The sequence below is a fragment of the Mus caroli genome, unplaced genomic scaffold (genome assembly GCF_978045245.1).
Source record: "Mus caroli unplaced genomic scaffold, Mus_caroli_1 scaffold_17, whole genome shotgun sequence".
In the NCBI taxonomy this organism is placed as follows: domain Eukaryota; kingdom Metazoa; phylum Chordata; class Mammalia; order Rodentia; family Muridae; genus Mus; species Mus caroli.
The window spans coordinates 84,041,968-84,064,749 of NW_028227272.1; positions in this window are offsets into that span (position 1 = coordinate 84,041,968).

Genomic DNA, 22,782 nt, shown 5'->3' on the forward strand with positions numbered 1-22,782 from the left:
TTGCTTGAACTTTGTGCAAGAATACTTTGCTGATCTATTTTCTTTCCATTACTATGCAATTACTCCTTGATGGATGGCATCACATGTTGACACAGAGTTCACAGTTTATTGAATACTTCTAAGTACCCTCCAACGGAAATAAAGATTTGTATTAAAACTGAACTTGGGATCTTGTTTTGAATTGATTATTGAGGCAAAGTTAAGTTCATTGATTAAATAACATTGACTCCAAGGTGAACCACATTCAATGTGTATTTTGGATTTAGTTTTCTTCTCCCAGTAATTACTATGTAAATTGATATTGGTGAAAAAAACTAGTTCCTAATCTGCCAAAGAGCATATGAAATACTCCCTCAGGAGCTCTCTTGGCACTTGCCAAGAACACCTGAACTTGGGTACTTCAAATCTTTGACAGTATAATGCCACACATCTCCCTAAAGATTAGAGATATTTTTAACACTTACCACCATAATACAGAAAGTCAGGCTCTACTACTTATATTTTATGATTCTGCACTTATTTATAATGAAAAACTAATTTTGGTGGGGGTATGTAATGTATTTCTTCTGACATAGACTAAATTGTGTTCATCTAAAAATGTTAACATGAAATTCAGTATCCAATACAAAACACGGTATTACTGGGTGTCAGTGGATTAACCAAAGAGTGAAGATAAAATGGAGTAGTTAGAGTGGTCCCAAACTCAGCATGACTAATTCACATTGAAGAACACACAGAAAGACAATGATGTAAAGATGTGGGAAGAAGGCAGCCAGCTACAAACTGGGAAGAAGAGCCTAAAAGATTCCCTACAGCCCTCAAGAGGAACCAGCCTTGTGAACGACTTAATTTCAGCCTCTTCTCTTGTAAAACTGAGGAGAAATCCACTGCTGTTGTCCACACAGTGGTACCGTGTTACAGGTGTCTTAAACTAAAACCCTGATTTCTGGTAAGAGTTTATGCAGATTAGGGACAGCTCATATAACTTAGTGACTTGGAGAAGTTACGTTGCGATCATATACCTTTAAGGGCATTTTAAGAATAAATATCCTAACCTGGCACAAGGTCACTGAGATTTGAAACTGAAGCCAGATCAAACTTATAACCATTCTGTAGATTTACTAAATTAGAAGACTCAGATGCTAGGCATATGAGAAGTTGCTATCTCATCACCCATTGGTTCGTCTCCCAGTGACACTAAAATGAACTCATAAAAGAGCTCTTTTGCTTTCTTACCACAGGATACCAATAAATCCATCATTTTATCCAGGTCCTTCTTTAATATGCCCTCTTTGAGAATATTTTGCTCATTCTGTGTATAGAGCAGAATAAAAGAGCTCCCAAATGAATGCTTTCTTTTCTCTACCATTGTCAACAGTAATGGATGGACCTATGAAAGTAATATGGTTTTAATTTGAGTTTGGGTCACTAACAGCTAAGAGTAGCATGCAAATCAATATCACATCAAGAAAATACTATTCCCACAAACCATAATCCTAGATAAATACCATATGACTCAGTCTGCAAAAATGTCTCTTAAAACTCTGATGCCAGGTTGCAGTGCCAAGCAACTGCCAGCAGCTCAAACTCATGAACAAGCAAAAAACTAGAGTCAGTGAAATACAGAAGTACTTTGTCTTATTACCAAAAAAAAAGTTTTAATTTGTCTTGGTAAGTGTATTAACATGACCCATCTTTAAGAAAGATATAATTTAACAACAAAAATGTTTATTTCTAGTTTAATGGAAGTATAGGGGAATGTTATATTAAAATCATATCTTTGGCTTTAGAAAAAGTCTAAACTAAAGCCAATCACAGGAATTTTGAATTCCAAACTCAAGTAGCCTCTAACATCCACCAAGATATTCCACGATCTTTTCCATAAGATTTTCTATTTTATATGAATTTAAATCAGTAACTTCTGTGATAAGGTGTAAGGAAATCGTATTTCTCTTTGTATCTGAGCCCTCAGGCATCTATAATTCTCAGCATCTCACTGTGCACGTCTATGATGCTTTACACTTACCCCTGTTCTGTGGAAAGTTTTCTGAGATAGCCTTACGCTGTGGTATAAACATAAATATTTAGACAGGTTTATGCTATATCAACTTAGCTGAACCTCAGTCTCAGGTTAAAAGACCTAAAAATTAAGGGCCTCTTCAGTCATGGGTTTGTATGGGGTTTACAAGAGTAGGTGTTTGCTTGTGTGTTTATTTGTTTTTGTGTTTGTTTGTTTGTTTAGTATGGTCCTTAAATTCAATCAGAGAATGGTTGGTAACAGCCATAAGAGCCATGCCACCATTGCACCAATGGACACATCCTTCCTGGCAACTTGGTATTATACTTCATAAAGTTCACAACTAGGTAAGACTGTTGGTGCCTTTATCCAACAATCCTACCCTAACAGCCTATATAGCTTCTTTTAGCACTATGGGATTTATCAGCACAAAGAACACTGCCTACTTAGTGTCAGCTTGATATCTCTATATGCAGCATGCAATCTGTATGGTGTCTTCTTTAACATCCACATACCATGTGTATTCTGTCATGTACATTTCCAAAAAAAAAAAAAATCCCAAGATAAGCAAAGATGTTAGTGAATGTTGAGTATCCAGCTGATGCACAAATATCAGGGCTATGCAAAACACATATGACAAAATACAGCAGACATCTCATTTAAAGCCTCTTCTTTTAAAATCTACATTCCTAAAACCTTAGACAAGACTCAACTCTGACCCAGGAATAATCATGGCTGACATCTCTAAAAGTGATGTAATAACCTCAATTTTTTTTCAGATTTTCTGTCATTTGAAGATTAAGTTTTCATATATCTACACCTTACTAGCATCCAGGTGAAAGTTGAGAAGGCACAAAGGTACATAATGAGCTAACAAACTACATTAGAGGACCCACTAGTGTAGTGAAAGTCAAAAACAGCTTAATCTTTACAATATCACCTTCTCTCAACTGCCCATGCTTGTTTTCATTAATTAAAGAAACAGGTGAGGAGAGGGTTGACTTGGAAATAGTTTTCAGGCTTTCTTAAACCTGAAAGTTTATCCCTATAAACCTATAGTTTATAAACCTTTCTTTACTCTTTTAGAACGAGTGCTATATTCCATTGGTTTAGTGATGTTAAAATGAAATGTCTCCACTCTTTGTTTTTTCTTAGCCACCCTTACTTGGAGTTTTGCATTCATCCAACTGTGAGTACATTGCACTTGGTTACAAATCGTAACTTAGAGTGGAATTTACTCTTGAAGGCTTGTGGAATTTTTTTTTTATTTGATTCCTGAAAAGGGAGGGAGGCAATGAAGAAAATCAGTGCCTTGTCCTCACTCTCTGAACTGGTAGAAAAAGAAATCAGCTCTTCAGACCTGACTCCTTGGTCACACACTGCCACTGTGGCTTCTGATAATCTTCTATCTGCTTTGAACCTTTTGATAAATATTTCCCTTTGTTGATGAATGGTACTGATTCTTAAGTCAGCTCATAGAACTCAATCGTGTAGAGAAGAGGCAGATTTAAAAGCCATAGCAAGACTCCCCCCCCCCCATGGACTATAGACAGGGGTTTCATCTCAGTCATAAGACCTCAAAGCCAATAATGTATGTCTATACAGGCTGACACTAGAAGTCTGACTGATTTAAAGGAGTCCTCATCTTGAAGCCCAGGTTAGCCAAGGTTGCCTAACTATACAAAGATTTCTGAGATATTGGAAGAACTATTTATCCTAGTTAACAGCAGTTTTATATTTTTAACATTGGAATACATTTCTATCCTGTGAATCTGAATCAAGGTTATAAGGTCCCTGGACTCATTATACCAACATAAAGGATAAGAGTTAGAAGAATTGAGCAATCTTACAAATGCTTGCTCCTATGAGCTAGAGCCAGGGCTCAAACTAAGGATAAAAATAGTTGTGGTCATGCACAGTGTCATACCCTTATAGAGTAATTTTAGTCCAGAAACTTGACTGCTATGACAAGAGCTCATATCCAAAGACCTTCTAGGTCTATGTGATCCAAATGGAATGCAAACATGCCCTGGATTACAGTATAATATGGCTAGAATATAGACATGCCTTTAGTATACACCTTTAACCCTAAACAATGAAAATAAGGTTAGTTTTTAGAAAGAAACAGCCATCTTTGAAAGTGGCATCCAATTGTGGGACAAAGTGATGACTCAGAGAAAGATTTGACAGAATGAGTCAAATATAGGCTATGCCCAACTCTCCTAAGAACAGACAGGAAAAAGGCAACTTTACAGAGGGCATGCGGGGGCGGGGGGGAGCAGGGGAAAGAGGAGGAGGAGGAGGCAGCTTTACAGAGACAGGTTACAGGTGAAGACAGAACAAGCCAGAGAATGAGAAGGAGCCAGAAGATTAGAACAAATTGCCACAGTTAGTTTTAGGCTAAGCAGAGCAATCCAGTCAGAAACTGCACAGAGCTAATTTGAATCAGTCAGGTAGGAGTTTGAGCCAGAACAGCTGAGTTGAACCAGCCAGCCAGAGTTCAGAAAGATCTAAAAAAGGGTGAGCTTATTCAGCAGTAAATCTCAGAGAAGACTACGTCTGGTGAATAAGAGTTACTTTTGCATAATCCTTTAGTCTGAGCACTTAGAAAACAGAGACGGATCAAAAGCCTGTTCTTAAGAGCAAGTCCCGAAGACCAAAGTGTGGACACTTTGCCCCTTCTTAGAAATGGGAACAAAACACCCATGGAAGGAGTTACAGAGACAAAATTTGGAGCTGTGACGAAAGAACCATCTAGTGATTGCCATATGCAGGGATCCATCCCATAATCAGCTTCCAAACACTGACACCATTGCATACACTAGCAAGATTTTGCTGAAAGGACCCAGATATAGCTGTCTCTTGTGAGACTAGGCCGGGGCCTAGCAAACACAGAAGTGGATGATCACAGTCAGCTATTGGATGGATCACACGGCCCCCAATGGAGGAGCTAGAGAAAGTACCCAAGGAGCTAAAGGCAACTGCAACCCTATAGGTGGAACAACAATATGAACTAACCAGTACCCCGGAGCTCTTGTCTCTAGCTGCATATGTATCAAAAGATGGCCTAGTTGGCCATCACTGCAAAGAGAGGCCCATTGGACTTGCAAACTTTATATGCCCCAGTACAGGGGAACCCCAGGGCCAAAAAGGGGGAGTGGGTGGGTAGGGGATTGGGGGGGTGGGTATGGGGGACTTTTGGGATAGCATTGAAAATGTAAACGAGCAAAATACCTAATAAAAAAATAAATTAAAAAAAAAAAGAGCAAGTCCCAGGACAGCCAGTGTCCTGGAGACCTCCCTTTAAAGAACTAACAGCATGGGGGAAGTAATGATAACAAAATTAATGGTCAGTAGAGTCAAGCAGTAAATGATTTTAATTGGTATTTTCCTATTGGTCTGTTCATTCGATTAGCTTTAGTATTCTAAAGTCTTCCTGTGCTGCCTGTGGCTTACCAGACTTAAAATGAAATACAACTTAACTATTAGATGCAATACCCTTCTACGTAACCCTTCTGTGGTATCCAATTAGCATGTTTGCTTAATTGTGGCTTGGCCTTCCTTCCCCGAGAACATTAAATCTACACTTTCTGGGCAATTCAGATTCGGGAGGTTAATTTTATTAATTTATTTGTGGTTTAGATCATAATTACATATGCTTTTAAAGTGTTATAGAATGATCACACAAGAGAAACTCAAACTGTGGTGCCATTGGCTCTGCTTCCTGATCCTGAAGCCTGTCTCCTGCTGGCATTAAGAGAGTGTCACTGTCCTAACTAGGATGATACATCAGCCCCATCTAGCCGGGAGAGTCTTCAGAAAAGTGGCCTTAGACTCAGGACCAACCAAGAATGGGGAGTAAAGCATCCCAATGTACAATGGCTTAGAGACAACTAATCCCAAAGGGCAAGTTTCTATAGCATTGTACCCTCAGAGTAGCTTTAGCTTTTGCTTCGGCAAAAACATTTTGCAAAAATCTGAGCATATCTGAGAGGCTCCTATCCTCCACTGTGACCTTCTGAGTATGTGCTCTGTGATCTTGGCTGATTATGCACACACACACACACACACACACACACACACACACCATCATCATCATCATCTCTGTCTTTTCTTCTTGATCTCTGACTTGAAAGTGAACATCCTCAAGACTTGACTCTAGCTGCATATGTATCAAAAGATGGCCTAGTCGGCCATCACTGGAAAGAGAGGCCCATTGGACATGCAAACTTTATATGCCCCAGTACAGGGGAACGCCAGGGCCAAAAAAATGGGAATGGGTGGGTAGGGAAGTGGGGGGGGAGGGTATGGGGGACTTTTGGGATAGCATTGGAAAGTTAATTGAGGAAAATATGTAATAAAAAATATTAAAAATTTAAAAAAACACCGTTATGGTAACATTTAAATAAGTACATTATAGGTTTTCTAGTATTTAACTGCTGTTGGTTTTATTGTTTCTGACTCTGCTTTTCTCTTTTGTGCTTGAATAAAAGAAGTATGAGCTTCAAAAAAAAAAAAAAAAAAAAAAAAAAGAATGAGGTCTTAAACTGAGTATGACCAAAAATTAGCCTACCCCTAAGTTGTTTTCCTATAAAAATGCATAGAAGCCTCCTCAAAATCTCCATGCCTCTTTTGTTTGGTTGGAACATTGTTTGAAAATAATACTTGAAATCAGTACAAAGTCTTTTGTTTCCAAAGAAAGGATGTGCACCTCTCTATGATGATCTGTGGAGCGTGTTGGCAGAGTTTAAACACTCATAACTGATTCAGGGTCATTTTGATCACTATCTAATCTCTCTATCTTCCTAACTATAGACTGACTTTCCAGGGGGACTAAACTGGTTCAACCCTAGGGAAAATTTTTTTTCAAAAATACCGTTTCAGGAAATACAAACCATTTCCAAAAGATTATCTGTGCTGAGTGTGTGTGTGTGTGTGTGTGTGTGTGTGTGTGTGTGTGTGTGTGTGTGTTGGAAATTCTTTAGCAGCAAATGTGTCTGTAAGTCAAAGCAAACTAGTAAATTTTTCTCAATTAACAATTTAGTTATTTTAAATAAATACCAAAATAGTCATTTAGTTAGAGTACCTAACTGTGCTAGATTTTTCTTACTATTATAATGCTGGTTGGTCACTCAGAATCTACTAGCTCAATAATTTCCAAGCCTTGCTGACTGCCAGGTGGCTTTTAAAATACATATTCCAGGCCCCACCCGAAGTCAGTGGTCTGGGAAGAAATCCAGGAATATATGTAGTAAAAACCATAACAAATTTATATCTGGCATTCAGTGTGTTCAGCACAAAAATTCCATCGAATTAGAGAACCAGGGAGAAAAACGTACAGCAGATGCACGTCGTTATACAAAACCGAAGCCTACATGCATATCGATTTGATGCAAACTGAATGTGGAGTGTGGGTTTCTTTTCTCACCTAGGTCTTCTGATTAATCAAGGAAGCCATCTTACATATCTTACACCTGCAAGGTAAAAGCTTAGAGACATTTGTCTCTAAGAAACCAGAGTATGACTTAGTTTAATTATAGTTTGTTCGACTGACTTAGAAAGGAGGGGAAAAAAAGCAGATAGTACCAATCTCTTCTCCATAAGATTGTTGGTTTACATTATTTTCATCACACTTTTAGTATTGGAGGAACAAATATATCAAGCCAGTGAGTGTCTTTCACTACAGCTAAGAAGAACATTTATAAAAGTAGAGAGTGGGCTGAAGAAGACACATGAAGAGTCTTTTGTTTCTTAAGAACCTCACACCTGGTGACTAGGCTAGTTAACTAATCTTGGAAAAATAGTACCAAGGCTTCTCAATAGAATCCAGGGCTTCCCAAACTTGATATAAATCCACAGAAAGTCTTCTTACAATACAGATTGTAGTTCAGCATATCTGAAATGGAATCAGAGAATCTGAATTACTAACAAGTTTAGCATTGTAAGATGACCTAAACACGACCTTTAATGTGTCACCTTTTTATTTATGTCAATAAGCTGTAGTTAAAAGTGGGCTTTCTCCTACCGAATATGGTGACCTAATCCTGTAAGTACCTAGCACTTGGGATGGCTGTGAGTTCAAGGTCACCCTGGGATATACATTGTGTATCATGACAACCTATTTAAAATTATAAGATTTTGTTTTATCCTAAGCTTCAGTAAAGTAACTTCTTAAAGCAGAAGTGAATTAGGTAACCTTTCCCAATAACAACAAATGATGTTTTTTTTCAAACTCTTCTCCAAGATGGGCTATGTTCCATGGAAAGCTGTTTTGGGGCTGGGCAAAACCAAAACAGAACATGTTTTCATTCTATGTTATGTCAGAGTTACCAACACCTTTCTACTGTCCTCACAACACAATGGAAATTAAACAAATTTGTTCTTGTAGCACTGGCTTACAAGGAAGAAAGTTATATTTAGAAAATGTCAGAATACCTACTTCTGACTCTTCTAGTATCTGCTGTGCATTTGGGCTTTCCCAATGGCAGTAGTTAACAGTGAGCCAGAATACGTGATGTTTTGGCAGCAGATGTCTACTCGATGAATCGGGAGAGGAAGGAACAGTGGAGCTCGCAGGGGAACTGGATGGGCTGTGGATATAGCCCTCACAGGTTTTCTCTTGATAAAGATACTTGCTTTCAATTGTCAGCACACCACAAAAGGAAATGTAATCAGAGTACTCATTTCTTCCTATTCATATGGCTCCTGGCACGACTGCCACTTTGTTTGACCCATGTTTAGTAATCCACAGCATTTTGGCAACGGTATCACCTATTCCCAAATATGACGTATTTACACATTAGATGGGGCTATGGAGAGTGGCATCACTGTGTAAGGAGTTTTGCTCCTAGTGGCTTGAGAGTTTGTATGATTCTGTGTGCTGGCAGGTTTCAGATGGGTTTCTTTAGAGGTTAGGAGTACCCCTTTCAACCATCAAAAAAGATCCATTCAGGAGCCAGGATGCTCAAGAATACTTCATCTTTGAAGAACACCCCTTACAAATGACAATCCACAGATGAGATATTTAAATCCTACTACAACAGAAAGGCTTACATTCAAAGCGCAGAAAGCTCTTCCCTGGGTCTGTTTATTCTCCAAATCACATTAAGGTTTTAGGAGGTAGAGTCTGATCAAGAGAGCTGCTGTATCAGTAGGCTGACAGGGGCTGAGTCTACACAGGTAGCAGGGCACATTCCTGTGTATTAAAAAAGACTAATTCAGTAAGACAAAAAGAAAATACCAAAACCAGAGCAGAAAAACATGTAATTCATTTTTGTATTGGCCTGTCCCTGGGCACGGGGCCTGTCCTGGAGTATAGCTAATATACCTCGAGGGTAGAGAGGTAGGAAGGATCTGGAAGAAGTTGTATAGGGGGTGGGGGGGAAGAATGTGATTAAAATAAAATGTATGAAAAAATGTTTTAATTTTAAAAATACTGATGGGATATTGGAGCATTTTATATTCAGCAGTGAAAATGTTGTCACTTCATTAGCTGAGCCTAGTTTTCAAGATTCTATGTGATTATAATATATTATGAAAAGCTGTTTATCGTCTCTAGACTGTAATTGCCAGGACCAGATCTATAACTTTTAGAGTTCAAATGTCTCTCTTTTTTTTGTAATAACACACATTTATGGGGTACACTGTTATGTTTTGATATACAGATAGAATCAAGGATGATTAAATTGAATTAATTAACATATTTATCTCCTCAAATACTTAAATACTTATCAATTTTTGCAAAGAATATTTTTTTAATTTTTTATTAGATTGTTTTTATATACATTTCAAATGCTATCCGGAAAGTTCCCTATACCCTCGCCCTGCCCTGCTCCCCTACCCACCCACTCCCACGTCTTGGCCCTGGCATTCCCCTGTACTGGGACACATAAAGTTTGCAATACCAAGGGGCCTCTCTTCCCACTGGATCATCTTCCTAGGGTAGATAATCAGCCTCCGCACTCAATGAAGTTCATGGGTTCTATATAGACCTTTATCCTCTGACTTCTGTAATCAAGTTATAAAGTTCACTGTGGTCAATATGATGATTATGTGTGTGAAACCTTCAAAAGACAGATGCGGTTTTCTAAGGACAGGACACTGTCCCTGAAATAAGCAGCTGCTGCCCACAGATGAGTGCAGCTCTCAGATCTCATTAAAGACGCTTCTTAAATTGACACAGGAGCTCACAACAGGTTGAAGCTCAGAGAATAGGTATCTAGGGAGCAACTCAGTCATAAACAGAACATCTGTATCATACCCTCCAAACAGGCTCAGGGAACATGACAGGAGAGGAAACTGAAAGATCTAAAAGCTAGAAATCCGGAGGGACTGAATAGCAGTGTCTTTGAAACGGCCATGGTACTCATGAAGTCACACAGCTGTGGTTGCCCACATAAGACCCGAAGAAGATCAACCAGGTTCACTGTCCACCATACCATGGAGTATGGAAGAGCTTTGTGAATTCCTACAGCCAGCTGAGGCGCTCTTGACAGTTGATAGGAGATGTAAAGTCTGTTTTCTTCAGGGATGGGGCCCAAGGTAGGTTGACCACACTCCAGTCGATAGCCCAACATCCATGCATGTGAGGGCAGCACAAATTGGATCAGTAGAATACTTCAAAAATAGAGGACATGAAGTTGGGACGGGGTTGGGGGTTGGGGGGGTGGGCGTTAAATCGAGGTGGTTGGGAGGGATGAATGGAAGGGTGGATATGATCAAAATACATTGTACGCACATATGAAAATCTCTATAGATAAATAAAAGTGTTATGGTTTCTTTTTAAAAGAAACTCAGCATTTCAATTTTCCTCACAGAACTTCCTGCTGCCAGCCCCACACTCCAGAGAATACACGAGGGCGGTAGCAGGAATAACCTACTGTGAAGTTCTGATAGCCACCAGCTTCCTGTGCGGGGCCAATGGGACAGGCTTCAGTTATCTAAGACAATTAATTCATTTGGTGCCAACTCCTGTGGCCGTTTAATTGTTCAGCGTTTCCATGTTCAGGAACTCCTCCCCGCGGACTGGCTGCCTGTGACGTCACTGCCATTCTGAATCATGCAAATGAGGATGTCATATCCTCTGACTCAGGACGCTTTATTTCATTGATTATTTTAAGACTTTCAAACACAGGGTCGGTCTATGGTTAGATCTGACTCCGTTAACACGTCGCGTTTCTTTTTCTCACAGAGCTCCCTTCCCTACTGAAACGGGCTGTCAGATATGCACAGAGGACCCTTTCATCTGACTTTGAAAGGCACACTCATTTACTGGCAGGGAAGTTCTCCTCTTCTACTTGGAGGCCATGATCACCAGCCTTGCCAAATTTGGCGAAGCAACAAAAGGCTCATTTCTATGTATATTTTGCTCCTTATTTTCCCTAAGGAAAGGGCGAGTCAGGATATGCACACACAGCACAGAGAACTGAAATAGCCTTCCTTGTTTAAGTAGCTCAGAAACTACTCAGTAAAAGTTCTCCGGGTTTCTTCCTTCGGAGCATCAGTTACCAGTATCTTTTATGCACTGGCTAGGTAGCCTTCCTAGAAATCAACTACCTTTGCATGCTTGTATTTTTTACTGAAAGGCAGTGTGTATAGATTTCATAAAACCAGACATTAAGAGTATCCAAGAAATCCCATTATTGCTACACACTAGTTGTGTGACCCTAAGTAATTTACTGAACCTCTCTAAGCCTTGATTTGTCCATTTATAATATGAGTACAGAACAGCATTTCTCTCATAAAGTTAGCTGTGAGGGTGGCTGTGACTCAGTGTCTGTAATGTAGCTATACCAATGTGTAGGGTGGTCAGCATTGTAAGATGTGTACATCAAGCACTCTGTGGTCATCAACTGCTTGTACTATGTAAGCTATATGCAAATCAGTCTCTAAATTTAGCTAAATCTTAGAGAAACATATGTTGTTTTTCACTTGCAGAACAAGACAAAATAGCACAGAGTTTTATACTGTATTTAAGAGTCATTTACTCATGGTGCCAAGGAAGCTGTGCCCTTGAAATCTCAAAATGGCTGTCTCAACAAGACCTGGATAATCCCATCAGCAGCTGGCGTGCCAATATAGATGTGGCAATCTCATGGGGCCTCACCTCTTGCTGAAGAAATGAAAGGAAGTAACAACTGCCAAGAGAGAGACAATTAGTCTTTCCTAGGAATGACAATTTAGTTCAATGAAAAAAAAATCAACCAAGATTTTCTTTTAACCTCATCTCTTAGTTGATTGTGGGGCTCAAAGTTCTCATCTGTCAAAAAAATAATCTGTTTTTCTCTTAGTTTTCTAGTTTCTATGTGGGGTTTCAATGCTACTTCATCAAAACAAACAAAACACTCAGTTCACCAGGATAAAGTCTAAGAGTCGTTCTAACTACCAAGAATTGACCACAGTATTAGAATCCGTATGAAATACAGGCAGCAAACACAGACTTTCCTAACAGCACACTGTGCCACTGTGTGGCAGGCCTGAGTCTACCCTCTTCATCCTTCAAAGGACAATTTTGATCCACATCGCCTCACTGGGAAGTAGGTACTCTCACATAAACACCTGCTCCTTGGGACAATAGAAGCCTAACTGTTACTGACTTGCAGGTTCACATTCAATCCCAGGCTCTGAAGATGTTCATCCCGAGCTACACAACAGGACAGGGCACATGTGTCAACTAAGACCTTGGACGTATGAAAAATGTAGGAGTTTTTATTTTGCCTGGATTTACTCTAATTTAAATATTTAATAGGTGTGTGAGAGAGAGACAGACAGACAGATAGATGCAGGGCTGTCTATGAAAGCCAGAAGGTGGCATCGGTGAACTCCATTTTACTATCCACCCCTTCCTTTGAGACATTTTCTCAGGTAGGCTGGAAGCCAAAAAGTCCCAGTCATTCCCTTCTCTGTCCCCCATACAGCTGGGGTTAAAAATGCAGAGAAGCAGGGAACCCCTGGGTCTGTAGATGTCGGGATCTGAATTACAGTTTCCATGGTTCCACAGTAACCCCACATGGAATAATACACAGCCTATCCTACCATGTTGCAGAACGGCCTGCCAGGGTCTGCTTCTGCCCTCTGGGTGCCCAGTCACTGATGAGCACTGAACCTGATTTCAAGGATCAAAGCTGATCCAGGTGTGTGGGTTCTAGGATCTCAGCCTGCAGTGAGTCCAGGGAGAAACAGCCTTCTCTGTGGGGAAAAAAAAATCAAAAAAACAAAACAAAACAAACAAACAAAAAAACGCTCTCTTCTCAGTGAAAATGCTCTCTTTTATTGTGAGTAACAAGGGTTATATAAACCTTGGGGAGTGAGTAGAGGCTTGTGGAATGAATATAAATTATTAGCTGGTGTCAAAGTTCAGGGAACGCTTCATTTGCATGAAGAGGAGGGGTTTTCATGATTGGCTGGTGTGAGGTGCAGGGAACTCTTCATTTGCATGAAGAGAGATTTCAAGTACTTGCTGAATGTGTCCCTATAGGGAAAGAGGAAGTGAAACATGTCATTTTGTCACCAGGCTATGTTACTACCTCAAAGATGGCAGAGGTGGGGTGGTACAGGGTTCTTGCATCAGGACATGCAGGCCCAGAGCAAGGAGGTAAAAGTCCTACTCCTGCTGGACGGATTTTCAGGGTTTGGATATGTCTTGACCTCACTCTTGCTCGGGACTGGCTCCCCCACCCCCACCCCCACCCCCACCCCCAACCCCAACCCCAACCCCAACCCCAACCCCACCACTGCCACACAGCTTTCCCCCACAGGCAGAACTTTACTAAAGAGGCAGGTGCTACTAGAGAAACTTGCAGAAAGACTCAGCCAGCACTGCTCATGCTCCGTGCTTGTCTATTTTGGTTATAAACCTTTCCATCAATACTTGGATTACTCATTTCTCTTTCAAAATGGTCCTTCATAATGTATGAATGACAGCCACAATATCCCACCCACAAAGGTCCATTGTTTAGCTTTTATCCTTTACCCTTTACCCATGAAGGACTGCCTTCCGTGCCTGCTCCTGCTGGACCCACTCCAGCTGCGTGTGAAAGCTTTCTTCTACACATCTCGCCCTTAAGATAGGGCAGTGTGTTACATTTTTCTCCTTTGTAGAAGCAGGAAGTGTTTCATTTGAGTTTGGACTGAACATGAGCCTTGATAAACATGCTCAGAAACCTGATGCTTTCTATGCAACATTAGCAATCTTGACTTTCTTTTGCTCCATTATTTATGATTTTATTTTTCTTCTATTTCATAAAGTTAGCCTCCGAGGATGAACCGGGTGATTATCATGGAGTACTCCTCGCCACTCTAGTTTTCTTCCCTTCCCCCTACATTCCTGTTATCTGTCAGGTATGATCTGTTCGAGATAAGAGAATCAAAAGATGTTAAATCTATATTACAATAAAAATAACTTCTGATGAATATCATCCCCGTTATAGCTTTATTGTCTTATTCAATCTCAACTCTGGTGCTCTAGCCAAGCAATCACCCTCTCTTATAATTAGGTCAGAGGATATAACTGTTATTTTTACCCAAGTCCCTAGGACAGCATGGCTTGTATTCAGCGTTTCTAAAACCCCATCTCCCCAAATCACTACTGGAATAATTTTGCTAGGGAGTACGTGAAAGAAAGCCCACATGTAACAACCAAAATGAAGTTATAAAATATGACATCATGCCGGAGCCGGGCGTGATGGCGCACGCCTTTAATCCCAGCACTCGGGAGGCAGAGGCAGGCGGATTTCTGAGTTCGAGGCCAGCCTGGTCTACAAAGTGAGTGCCAGGACAGCCAGGGCTACACAGAGAAGAAACCCTGTCTCGAAAAACAAAAAAAAAAAAAAAAAACAAAAAACAAAAAAAAAAATATGACATCATGATTGCCGTATTGTTTTTAACAACTAAAAATATGGCCACTATCTCACTGTTCATGTCCATCTGCTGAGCTGACAGAGGGCTGGGTAGTTCATGCACACATCACTCTGTAAGTCACTTCCCTTCTTTGTCTTCACACTAGATTTCCAGGAAGAACATTCACATCACTTTCTGTGTGTTGGCTGACTCAGGCTTGCCACGATTTTGTGGAGAGGGTGGCTATGTTTGCTGTGTGTTTATCTGACTCTTCTTTTGACATGAGGGTGAGAACCCCAAGGAATTTTAAATTCTCTTATTTGGATTGGACTTGCTTCTCACACACTTTCATCTCTATTGATGATTCCATGTTATCACTTGAGTGGTTTATGCAACACAATGAATCAAATGGATTAACAGATTGGGTTCAACAGATTTTTTATCTAATACAATAGACAGTAATTATTTTAACATATTAGAAATCATTTTTTAATTTTATTTCTTTGTGTGTCTGTGTGTGTGTGTGTGTGTGTGTGAGGGGGGAGTGCATTTTTGTACACTTATACAGAGGTCAGATGACAACTTATAGAAGCCTGTTCTTTCCTTCCACCATGTAAGTCACAAAGTTTAAACTCAAGTCATCTCCTGGGCTTAGCAACAAGTGACTTTATCTGATGAGCCATCTCCCCACCCCAGAAAAAAGGGGGGGGGATTTCATTATTAAACTTAGGTTTCTTTCAAGAAATGTGAAAAAAAGTCATGTAATATTGTGCATTGACAGGCAGATAGATACTTTAGAATAAATTAAGGAATTGTTTTCCAGAAAGCCAAACCAGATGAAATCATCATGTGTGAATTCAGAACTGTGAAAAACTAAGATACCCATTTGGCAGTAAGATAGTTTACTGGAAACCCTGATAGTTAAATTGACAATTGTTATAAAATAAAAGACTCACATTTCTTGCTTTTAGGTCAATAAAATCTATAACAATTAAAAAGAAACTCATTAGGAAAGAAAAAAATAAAACTCATAAGCAGGCGAAGGACTGGATTAAAAGCCAATAATTTACTTACTGATCTTTAAAAGGTTAGAGGTGACCATGAACCATTTTATGTCATGTTTTATTTATTTTTGCATTACTGAAACCTGATTCATACATCTACAGAGAATAAGAGATGAACATTGGTGTTGACATGTTCACAGTCCCCCCAGAGAAAGGAAATGTAATCATTTACAATGAAGTCCAGTGGTGATTAATAACGAAGCACCAACAGGACAGGACATGCCCACAGGTTAGCCTCCCTAGGGGATCAACAGAAGGTACCCAAACAAGAAGAGAAAAATAGGAATGGAAAGACGGGTATAGTGCACAGGTGAAATCTCAAGTGTCATACTGGAAGAGGAGGAGCGAGCTGGAGAGACTCATGAGGGAAGGTCAGATCCTGAGTATATGATTTACAATATAAATGGGGGGGGGGGAGATTTCAGTCTGTAGTAAAGACAAAAATTATCCAATTTTTATCACTTACCAGTTAGTTTGGACTTCATGCTAAACCATCCTGAAGCCTTCAGATTTTAAAACAGCACTTAGCTTGTTTTTTTCTTCTGAGGGCAGCTCTGATAGACAGGCATCTCTGTAGCTTCTACTTCACTCTTACATTACCGAAGGCCTGGTGTTCAGGTGTCAACTAGACTCTCCAGGATGGCTTCATCCACATGCAGCTTTTGGACTTCCTCACAGAGCTGTGGTTTCTTGTTCATGAGAGCTAGAGCCTGAGAAAGACAACTTGACTGCCCTCGCACGGTCTTGCTGCTGTTCTAAGAATAGCAAGAGCTCTGAGCAGGCAATGTGCACAGCGCCATCACCACCACATCTCATCCGTCAGACCCAGTGACAAAGCTGTAGCCTAGGCTGAGAGGGAAGGGGAAATCACAGGAACAAGCTCTGTTTTCATGGGGGAAAACTATGATGCTTACCTAGCTACCACAAAGAACTAGTGCAGAAGATAAGAAAAAGAGGAGACTCTGCACTCACATAGCAATGATGTAATGAGCCCAACTCAAGCAAGTACGGCAATGGAGATAGGGGGGCCATTTTAAGAAGCCTTAATGGTTGAAAAGGTTGTATTTCATAAAGGATCAGAGGAGAAGAAATGCCTACTTTGACCAAAACAGAGATAGAAATAATTAAATATATGTGTATTCACTGAATACTCTTAACAGCATAATGTCAAATGATTGCTCTTTGTGCCAGATCCAGGACATTCAAGAAGAATGTAGAGTGTGGATCAACTCAGTTCATTCCATCTTAATTCAATGCTCTCGGCTTCAGTGCCAAGTAATGGCCTTGCCCTTATGAAGTTAATATTTCTTCCTTCCTGTCCAAGAATTAAAATACACGAGGAACCAGATGGTAACAGGAAATAGGAATTGATCAAATGACAAAAATGTACTATAAAAATAATAAAGAGCAGAGAAGTAAAGTCTAGAAAAGTCTAAGCAATCCTGAGGCAGAGGTGATATCTGAAGACAGTAAGATAGTTACACCAAAATACCTTGTAAATGCTGTAAACTGTATCAGTTCATCTAAGCATGATCTATGTGACTACTCAGCATAACTCACAAGGCCTTGTTTTCAATGATTTATTGTTAGGATAAATGAGAAAAATCGTTGTCCTGATTGTAGTCTGGATGCCCTGATTCAGATGAGGAACACTGATTAAGCTGCTTTACCCATTAATTCTTGGGCTCAGAATTCGAGTTGTTATAAATCTGTCAAAACTTGACCATCTGTGAGCCAACAAGCTACCACAAAAGGTATGGTAGTAGCAGAGCCAGAGGGGATATTAGGAAACTGGCAGAGATGAGGTGAACAGAGCAAAGCAAAGCGAGGCTGTGTTGTTCCACCAAAGGCAAGATCCTGTAATAAAACTAAGGCCTAATGAAAATTCACTCAAATTACTCAAGAACAAAGTTAAAAGGAAACTCAGTCCAGGGTATATGGTAAATAGTAATGTTTTAATAAGTGAATAGATACAGATGAATTCAAACTAGGTCATGGGAACGGGCGTTATTAGCCTATCTTTCTTTGAGATCCTTACAAGCTGGAACTAGAAAGTGAAGAGTGGTAGAAATAAAGATAAAGTGCTTCCCTCCATCCTCCTACACTAAGCACTACCCAAGGAAAAGATGGAGCTAGGCGACAGAGCCAAGATCCTTGGGGTGGACAGAATTCAGAACAGGACACCACTGTCAACAAGTCCTTAACAAGAATACGGAATTCACATGAGCACTAAGAAGAATTCCAATGACAAGCACCCAGTCCTCCAGCAAGAGAGTTCTCAAGTAGTGATTCAACAAGTGCAAGGGAGGGCTCTGACATCGTGTAGATCCTGAGAACAATTGGAGTGGAGCGGAGTGAGATCAAGGTTATCACAAACTCATAGAAACATGTCCACTGTAAATGTAATCCAGGTGTCTCTAAAATCCCTGACTGTCACACATGTTGAAATGACTGAAAAGTTTCCTACCTCTACCATCACCTCAACAACCACTTCAAAATACTTCTGCAAGTCCTTAGGTGGGAGGGAGGGGAGGAAAGAAGGAAGGAAGGAAGGAAGGAAGGAAGGAAGGAAGGAAGGAAGGAAGGGAAATCGATCAGGTGGTACTTTTCACCCATCAGATGTTTACTTTGTGCCCTGTCCCAGGTTTACGTGACATAGCTAATCTCTAGAACTCAGCCTTTTGTTTGGGGCACACCCATCTCTAGATGGCATGTCAGTATGTCTCTTTCCTTCTAGAGAACATAGCAGTTACATAGCCTGATGAATCTAAAATCCTTATTTCTCATACACTCCAGAGAATGCCAAAGGAGTGATAAAATTCACCTCTGAATCTCAGGTATGTTTTAAAGAGTTGCAATGGAGTTTGCTGGTGAGAAGAAAACTGAGTAGCGTCTCACTTGCTACTTTTCTCTTTCACATAGACTTACAAAGGGATAAAAGACCTCTCCCTTTTCCAATTTTAACTTCAGATAGATGACACATTGGTGTTTTTAAAAGCTTGTCCTCTCTTTCAACCACAGTGCCAAGGGAAAGTCCATGGCTTTTGCATGTCAGGTTCACAAAGACAGGAGTCTTGAAGAATGAGGGCAGGTGGTGGTTTGAAGTGACAGGAATTGGTGAGTCAATTCCTAGTCTGGATTTTGTGTGTTTGTGTGTTAACCAAAGCCAGCTGTGACAAATCTCTAGTGAAAACAGAATTTCATTTCCTTGTGTACATAGTCAAAGCCACTAGTACCTCTGAGAAAAAAAAATGTAGTAAGATTGAGTGTGACCACTGAAAAGACTTCTATCCAAGAGTAGAGTCATCTGAAAACACTGGATTCCTCTGAACTGACAAAAGTGGACTGAGGCTGGAGGATCATCATGTTAACCCCAGAGACTAAGAAAGGTCTTAACCATTGAAAAGGCCCTGGGGTGAAGTAGATGCTCAGCACACCAAAGTCAGTATGAATATTCTGCAAATCCCAAAGGACATGAACTATAACGATCATTTCACTTGGAAAAATTTCACTTCTTTTCCATGTGAGTGAAATAAGGAGATATAAGTTACGTTTCTTCAGCTTTTGTTATACACGACTGATGTTGAATCTAAAGCAAACAGCAGTATCCAGATCAGCTGCATCCCTCCCAGTTCCACACCACTGTTAAGAGGCCAACCATATCCTCCTAAAACTCATCCATGAGAATACGGTCTTCCCGCAAGACTAAAAATTTTATTTTCAAGTAAATTTTTGATGTGTCTAGTACATCAGTCAAAAGTGCACATATAAATTCTGTGGGTAAAAACATATAAGATTCAAGCTCTTACACTGGGTCTTAAAAGAAGAATACTGAAGATAGGCCCCCTGACATATTGGTAATGAGGGCATCTTTAGGAGGGGTATTAGAGTTCTCTAGAGTCACAGAACTTATGGGTAGTCTCTATATAGTAAGGGAATTTGTTATTGGCTTACAGTCCGTAGTCCAACTCCCAACAATGGTCAGCAACAGCTGTGAATGGAAGTCCAAGGATCTAGGAGCTGCTCAGCCCCACAAGGCAAGCAGTCAAAGAAGAGAGAGAGAGAATAAATCTTCCTTCTTCCAATGTCCTTATGTAGGCCTCCAGTAGATGTATCCCAGATTAAAGGTGTGTGCCACTAAGCCTTTAATCCCAGATGATGGATCTCCCTGTCTTAATCTTCTAGAATCCATAGCCTCTATGCCTCAAGATCTCCATGCCAAGATCCAGGTCAGAAACTTCTATCTCCCAGCCTCCAGATTAGGATCACTGGTGAGCCTTCCAATTCTAGATTGTAGTTCATTCCAAATAATAGTCAAGTTGACAACCAGAAATAGCCACCACAGGAGGTAAAGATAATCCCAAAATTTCAGTGAAAATAATTTGGTTAAAACAATAGAATCAATGAATGCTTTCACATACTACCAATAAATTTTTAATATATTTTATTTATATTATTATATTGTCTATAATTTCTTTGGATCATATTAATCCTTTCCATTTATCCCCAACTCCTCCCACATCTACTTCCCACAGTCTACCAATCCCAGCTTAATATCTTCATTTTTAATATCTCACTGATTCTAATTTGAGCTGCTCTTATGCTTGTGGTAATAGAGCCTTCCACTGGAGTGTGATGTATCAACCTGGTAATCATACCCTTAAACAAATATTATTCTCCTTTTCTCAAAAGCAATCAACTGCCAATAGCTCTTTAATTAGGGGTGGAGCATCAGGAGAGCCTCCCCCTCCATGATAGAAGGCTGACTGGCTTGATCTAATACAGATCTTGTGCAGGCAATAACAGCTGATATGACACTGTGGGTAGGAGTCCTATACCCTGGCATGTCCAAAAGACAGTGTTTCATTCTAATTTTCCCCAACTTCAGGCTCTTATAGTTTAACCAAACCCTCTTCTCAAATGATGGTCCCTGAGGAGGAAGTTGATATAAATGCCCCATTTATGGCTGAGTATTTCACAATTCTCTCTACACTTTGATTGGTTAGGCATTTCCAAATGTTTTTAGTTGAAATCTTCACCATTAAGGTGATGATGATAGGGCATTCCAAGTTAAGATCCCTCACAAATGGAGTTTGTGTCATTAAAGAGATCACAGTGAGATCTACAGTGAAAAAATACAGTGAAAAGATTGACATCTATAAACAAGCAAGGAGGCCTTTACCAGACACCAAACCTGACCTTAGATTTTTGAGTCCCTGAAATGGCTAGAATTGAATTTATGTTGTAATAAGCCACTCAGCTTATCATAGCTTCTTGTAACTGTATAAACAGATTAAAACATTAATTCACAACACCGTGAATAGGATAATGAAGAAGCTCTGTTCTACGTAAAAATTGAAGAATGTGGTCTCTTCTCCTCCTGTCTTGTGGTACTGTGCTTTAAGATTTCATCCTCCTCTACATAACCAGTGATGTGGACTTGAAGAACTGCAATTGAGACCACATGGACCAAACTTAATATTATGCAGCATTTACCTTTATTTTTATTTGAATCAGAGCACATCAATAACATCTCCTTTTACTTAAAAATAAATCTGAGGAATATGTATCCGAGAATTAGTGGAAATTCATTTAGGAGATGCCTAGCCCATGTCCCAGGGGTAAGGTATCAAAGTTTTCACCCTCTCTCATCATTGTTCATTTAGAAAATCAAAGGAGGCAATATTAAACACTGACTACTTACCAACAGTCTAAACAAATCAATATCTTAATTCTTTCTGTGAAATTTAACTACTAGAAATGTTTTGGCGGATCAGTTCCTATCTTGGTAATCACAAACTACTTAGTCAGTATTTGGTTGAAATGACCAAGCAATGTGAGATCCTAGAAATCTAATTTTACCCACACCCCCTGCCCCAGGAATGGCATAAACTCTGCCTCACTCCATAGTTTTGGTTAATGTAGTAGGAGATTGGCATTTCAGCTCAAAGCCTCTCCAAGTTGAGGTCAGTGTTCTGGATCTTGGAGATGTTTCTCTAAGAAGCCACACCAGATGGCTGAATGCTCCTTAGGCCAGTGCACATACCCTTGAGATGGGATTCCCCTCATCAAGAATGCTATGAAATGTCTTTCTCCTCTGCTGCCTCTCCTTTCTTTGGAGGCTTGAGAAGTGAGTCTTTGAGTCAGCCGCACAGATGATTAACACAAATTAAGCACAGAACTTTTAGAGACAGTTACAGGTGTTTAAGTCTTTATGAAAATGGCCATAAAGTTCAATGGAATGAGTTTAAAATATTCTGTCACCATGTGAAATCCCAGTGGTTTACATAAAGCGGAACTTTTTAAATCTCTGTGTTATCTTGAAGATAGCAGAGGCATAAAGACAACTATTAAGAAAACGTATAAACTTCTCCAATCTTATACTTCCTTCAACCCATTAAAAAACTTATGTACCCTTAAACAAGAAGCCAAGTGATTTATTTCAAAATATTCTTTTTTTTCTATTTTTCTTTTCATTAAACTAATAAAATTTATTTTTAAAATGTACAACTTAGTATTGACATTTTTAAGTCATCAAAATAATTTATAGCCAGAGCACCTGGGGGAGCCATCTTGGTTCCCAGATCCCTCAGAACTAGTCTGCTCAGGTGAGAGCTTGGACTACTAAATCTACACAGCTTCTGGGGCAGACCCTGTTTCGGCCTTCATCTTCTGCCAGGAAGTAGGTGTGCATACCAGATATCTGTGCACCTTCCATGCAAGAGGAAAGCTTTCCTGCAGAGAATACTCTGACCACTGAAACTCAGGAGAGAACTAGTTGCCCAGGTCTGCTGACAGAGGAACAAGATCCAACCAGAGACAACTATAACAACTAACTCCAGAGATTACCAGATGGTGAAAAGC